Genomic DNA, 5,884 nt, shown 5'->3' with positions numbered 1-5,884 from the left:
TTATGAGAGGATTAGTTATTTCCACATGAAAATTGTCAGGAAATGGAATGTTGATGTACTTACCACTTCCAACAGGGATACGAGGCCGCTTAGAAGTTACAGGTGTGATACAGGTCAACTCGTTGCCATTTGTATTCGCTGGTGACTGCTGACCATCATCAAACACGCACTGATAAAATTGTTCTGAAGCCAAGTCTGGTAGCTGTTCAACTGTCAGTGTGATCTGAACAACAACAGCAATCAAATCAATAAGGTTATCTACAGCCTGTCTCAAAAAAATTGTGCAAGTGGAAAGCGCAATCTTTGGCAATTAGAAAATACAGATGTGACACGATGCTTACATCAACGTCCAGGGAACAGTCCTAGCTTTTAAATACCGTTTCGGCAATCCAGAGATCTGCTTCACTAAACCCTTTTGTGTCACTTTTGAATTGAATAGAATATGTCCAAATACATGTACAGTACAGTTAATAAAAGAACATTCATTTGTACTAGGACTAGAAATGATTATGTAACAATTGCTTAGTAAAATTTCAAACGTATACGATATGCAATATTTCGTTGACATGATTTTAATTTTACAACAGAATGTGCAATATTTGTATTTGTCTTGAGTGACAAAGCGAACAGTATGGGTATTTACCATCATAAAATCATTGATATGTACATGTACTTATTTATTTATGTACAGCAGAATGTGAATTATTCATTTATCTTTTAATCTGTTTCAAGTGGGAAAAAGGGAATCATTATACCTGTATGATGATAAAACAGAAAAATAGTAAAAACAATTTTGTAATCGATGCATTTTATTGATTTCACGAAGGAACTCTTGATAAACTTGATGATATCATTTATATACACTACAGCCCTCAATTGGCTCGACATTAAAACAAGCAAATTGAACAGAACAAACGGTATTCCCAAGATAAGCCTGCGCTGTTGACATTGATGTAAGCATCATGTCACAACAGTATTTTCTAATTGCCAAAGAGGGCGCTTTTCACTTGCACAATTTTTTGAGACAGGCTGTATATAGGATATGAACGAAACTCAAAATTATAAGATCATAAAAATGTCCGTGTGATATGTTGGAAAGCAGCCGTTTGGATGTAATATTTTTCTTGGACAGAATTGGAAACAATGATATATTATAAAACGCAAGTCATATCCATTGCAGTGGGAAATGTGTAAAAATGGTATTGCATGGAGCACATGGGATTTCTTCAAAGTTTTTATTCAGCAGGTGTTTCAAAAATGGTAAAATCACTGTAGGAGGAGAAATAAGATTTGTAGTGTGATGCTTATAGTTCTTTCGTTGGCAAGGAGAGATGAAGTTCACTTGTTTTACCATTTAAAAATGGTAGACCGAAACAGTAGCAACGATCTAGAATGACGGCTCTCTTGGATTAAGGCGTACAGGTCAAAGAGGAAATGGTCATCAGAGCTATCCATTACAGGTAAATGTTCACCATGGATGTTCACCCTTTTGGTCAAATGTATGCTTGGAGATTTAAAGAGTGATTTTATCATTTATCATTTTGATTAAAAACTTCAAAGAAAACCTCATTCATGGCAAAATTCATGTCAACGAATCATTGTTTTGTACTGAATGATGATGGTTGAGGGATCAAAAAAATTAAATCATTCATAACAGAAAGTTTTGTCCCTTACATGGAATGTTCAAGAGTGCAACTTTTTCTGAAAACATATTTTTTGGAAAATGTGATTATTTTTGACTAGAGAAATTGCTTTTGGAAATGACACAACTTCAAGAGGGTAACAAAACTATTCTTCTCCTCGCAGATTTTTGAATTTTTCAGTTCAACAAAACGTATGTCGTCAAGTTATGCAAAGACATGTTTTGTAATTTCAAGTGGGAGGGGCATTATTTTGAACCCTGTATAAGACAGATTCATAAAGATGACTTACATATCTTGCATCTGTAGTGATGGGTTGACTAGGGTATGGAGCCACATTACTTATACTGACACACTGTGCATTATTATATGGCAGCCATCTTGTAGACTCGTCAGCCGATGGACACTCATCATGCCGTGTGCATCTGAAAGAATCATAGTGTTGGAGATACATTTTAATATACCCTGTTTTCATCAGTCATCAGTATAAACATGCCTTTGAAAGACACACACCGACATCGCCCGGTTAATAATTACATTATACTGCAGAGACACTGACAGTTTTTGTAAATTTGGATCCCAAAAATTTGGCATGCACAAGAGGGGGGGGGCAAAGAATTTTTGGCGGGCCGAGAGGGGGGGGGCAAGCGATTTTGGCAGGCCGAGAGGGGGGGGCAAGCGATTTTGGCGAGCTGTTTGGGGGACTCATATTTATTGCACACCCCTTAGCTAGCGTCTTGAGAAAGAAGCGTGCGTCTTGAACTCAAAAAATTACAAAAATATTCTGATTTCATATGTGCCGAACTATAGTGCAGCGTATAGGCTAGCTGCACTCACTCGTGGACATGTGGTGGATGCAGTCTAAAAGCAGATGACCCATGGCGTATACATGCTCACTCACACACAGAGAGGTCAATTACCAGGCTAATGTCAGTATCCTTAGTCCGATGTCCCTCGGCTCATTATGCATCTCAAAACTATTAAACAGGTCGGAACAAAATGGCCATGCGTGGCTGTGGATTCAAACTACCATGGCCATTTCTGCCATGAAGATATCGGGGCGATGACACTGTGAGACATACACTTCTTATTAAACATAAGCTTTCTATATACATAATATATCCCATAAAACACAATGCATTAAGTATTATTAAATTTTTAGTACATTGTGAGTGATAATAAGCTTTGCCATTGCTATTCGTTTACTCAACATACATGGTAGCATCAAGCAAAATGAGTCACATGTTGATCAAATCAATGTGTTTTTTCACATTCTTGACTTCCCACTGTACACGCCACAATAGGCTCAAACTTGTTAAGATTGAATTAGTAGATCCTCAGATATGGTCATTGTCATGTTGACAAATAAGAAAAAACTGATTTCTTCTTAACGCTGCATTTCCGACTCAATCTAGTAACAGATAACGGGGTAACAAACACAGCAAAATTCAACAAAGGCACTGGACATTTTTTCCACCAAAGTGGAGTTCACCCCTCGGGGGCCACTCATGTATAAAAGTTGTAAGCATCCGCGGGAATTGACTTTCAAAAATGACCCTAAGTGAGGATGCCAAAATTGGTCAAACTAACCCTATTAAACGAGGATTTTACTCAAACAAAAACACCCTAAGCGAGGAATTGGTTTGAAATTTTAACTTAAACAAGGAGATACATTAAAAACACCCTAAGCGAGGAATTGGCTTGAAATTTGTCCCTAAACAAGGATATTTAAGGCTCTGTTGAAGTTGGCTCCGTTTTTTTTTAATCTGGTGTGTAAAAGCGCTCGGAAACCACTTTTTTGTGCCGAATAACTTGATAAATATGTCACCACTATTAAATGGTCGTTAATTGGGTAATTTTAAAACTACCCTAACCGAGGGTTTAAAAAACCACCCTTCTTCCAGTAAAATGAGTGTTTTGAGACCCTAATCGCGGATCCGCACGGATCCTCGTTTTGCTTTTCAAAACCGCCCTAAATCCACTAAACCCTTTTGTGTCACTTTTGAATTGAATAGAATATGTCCAAATACATGTACAGTACAGTTAATAAAAGAACATTCATTTGTACTAGGACTAGAAATGATTATGTAACAATTGCTTAGTAAAATTTCAAACGTATACGATATGCAATATTTCGTTGACATGATTTTAATTTTACAACAGAATGTGCAATATTTTTATTTGTCTTGAGTGACTGATTTCTTCTTAACGCTGCATTTCCGACTCAATCTAGTAACAGATAACGGGGTAACAAACACAGCAAAATTCAACAAAGGCACTGGACATTTTTTCCACCAAAGTGGAGTTCACCCCTCGGGGGGCCACTCATGTATAAAAGTTGTAAGCATCCGCGGGAATTGACTTTCAAAAATGACCCTAAGTGAGGATGCCAAAATTGGTCAAACTAACCCTATTAAACGAGGATTTTACTCAAACAAAAACACCCTAAGCGAGGAATTGGCTTGAAATTTGTCCCTAAACAAGGATATTTAAGGCTCTGTTGAAGTTGGCTCCGTTTTTTTTTAATCTGGTGTGTAAAAGCGCTCGGAAACCACTTTTTTGTGCCGAATAACTTGATAAATATGTCACCACTATTAAATGGTCGTTAATTGGGTAATTTTAAAAACTACCCTAACCGAGGGTTTAAAAAACCACCCCTTCTTCCAGTAAAATGAGTGTTTTGAGACCCTAATCGCGGATCCGCACGGATCCTCGTTTTGCTTTTCAAAACCGCCCTAAATCCGCGTTTTCGTTCACGCGGATGCTTACAAGTATAATTCTGAGTGGCTCCCCGGGGAGCTCACACACCGACATCGCCTGGCTAATAATTATTTGATGCAGCAGAGATATTAAAATAAACACACGGGATCGATACACGTGAATTGCTATGCACGATTTTGATATCAGACGAAAATCTTCGGATACCGTGTTGGAAAATGATGAATATCTCCCGTAAATGATTTTTTCTCAAGAAACCAGATGTGGTCTCATACACTTGAAAATACGTCTTGAACAGATATGATAGTCGTTAGTTTGCGCTTTGAGAGAGTAGCTTGCGTCTTGAGCTGAAAAAGTGACCAAAATTCAAGATTTTAAATAGCGCAGCGTAGAACCTCGTGGAGGTAGTCTCAGGCCAGACTATATGTGGCTATCACGAACATACAGGATCGACGAGTGTCAGACCGACTGACACAAACTGGCTGTGTAGGAGACTATCGTAGAGACAGTCTATAAGCATATGACAATGGCGAATGTATGCTCGCTGACCGTACAGAGGTCAGTCACAGGCTAATGTCATTAGCCTTAGTCGGATGTCCTTCAGCCCACTATGCATTTAAAAACTATTAAACAGGTGGGAATACAATGGCCATCCGTGGCTGTGGATTCAACCTACCATGGCATTTTCTGCCATGAAGATATCGGGCCGATGACACTGTGGCTCACCTCTTTTCCAGTGAACACCATCCACAGTATGGGTCCCCATCTTGTCCTCCATTGCCTCCTATGCATTCATCACAGGTTGCGTAAGCAGCACAATTGGAAACTTTGAGTTTCAGTAGCTACATAAAGGAATATATATATAACAGAACATAACAAACCAAAGACTTAAAACTCAATCTTCTAGCTTCTTAAAGGCAAAGTAAGGGGAGACATATGGGCCTTTTAAAGCCAAATGTTTGTGACAACGTACAAAAACAATCAGTTCGGAGTAGAATTTTTCAGTTACCTATTCATGGAGTAAAGATATGAAATTAGGGAAGGTTTTTTGTGTAAATTCGCCTACTTTTTGAAATATTTAAAAAAAAAGCAAAAAAAAACAAACAAAACAAAACACAGGTCTGCGCTGTAGGCTACTGCGTCAAACAACGTGAATCATGCTTCTTCATCGCAAATTAAGCATACTGGACTCACATTTTCCCGCCAATTTACTTTAGCTCTCTCGAGCCATTTGCAGGGATGTAAGTAAGCCTGAAGAAAAAATGGGGGGAAAAGCGCGTAAATTCGGGCTAAAAAGCCCCCAAACGGGCTGAAAATAAAAGAAATTGCGTAAATCTTGACTACAAAAAAACAACCTGAATTCTGTAAAAATTCTGAAAACTTACATCCCTGCATTTGATGCTATGGAGTATTTTAGAGTAGGAAAGAGTAAAGTCGTGATTTTTAAATCAAGAAAACATGTGGGATATGAAGTTTTATTTTATCAGTTTAGTGTTTATAAAGTATCAAGAAATCTCAAATTCAGG

At 38.0% G+C, this 5,884-nt stretch overlaps 1 long non-coding RNA gene across 1 annotated transcript; it reads right to left on the bottom strand.

Moving 5' to 3' along the window:
• Positions 1-101: 101 nt before the first annotated feature.
• Positions 102-5,189, bottom strand: LOC140148407 (uncharacterized). The gene is made up of 3 exons (XR_011858484.1): positions 5,085-5,189; positions 1,933-2,065; positions 102-223 (listed from the first exon to the last, which is right to left on the bottom strand). It is a non-coding gene; the product is annotated as an uncharacterized lncRNA (long non-coding RNA).
• Between the last annotated feature and the right edge of the window lie 695 nt (positions 5,190-5,884).

This window comes from Amphiura filiformis, chromosome 3, assembly GCF_039555335.1.
Source record: "Amphiura filiformis chromosome 3, Afil_fr2py, whole genome shotgun sequence".
NCBI lineage: Eukaryota > Metazoa > Echinodermata > Ophiuroidea > Amphilepidida > Amphiuridae > Amphiura > Amphiura filiformis.
The sequence above is the reverse complement of the archived record's forward strand: the minus strand, read 5'-3'. Positions and strand labels throughout refer to the sequence as shown.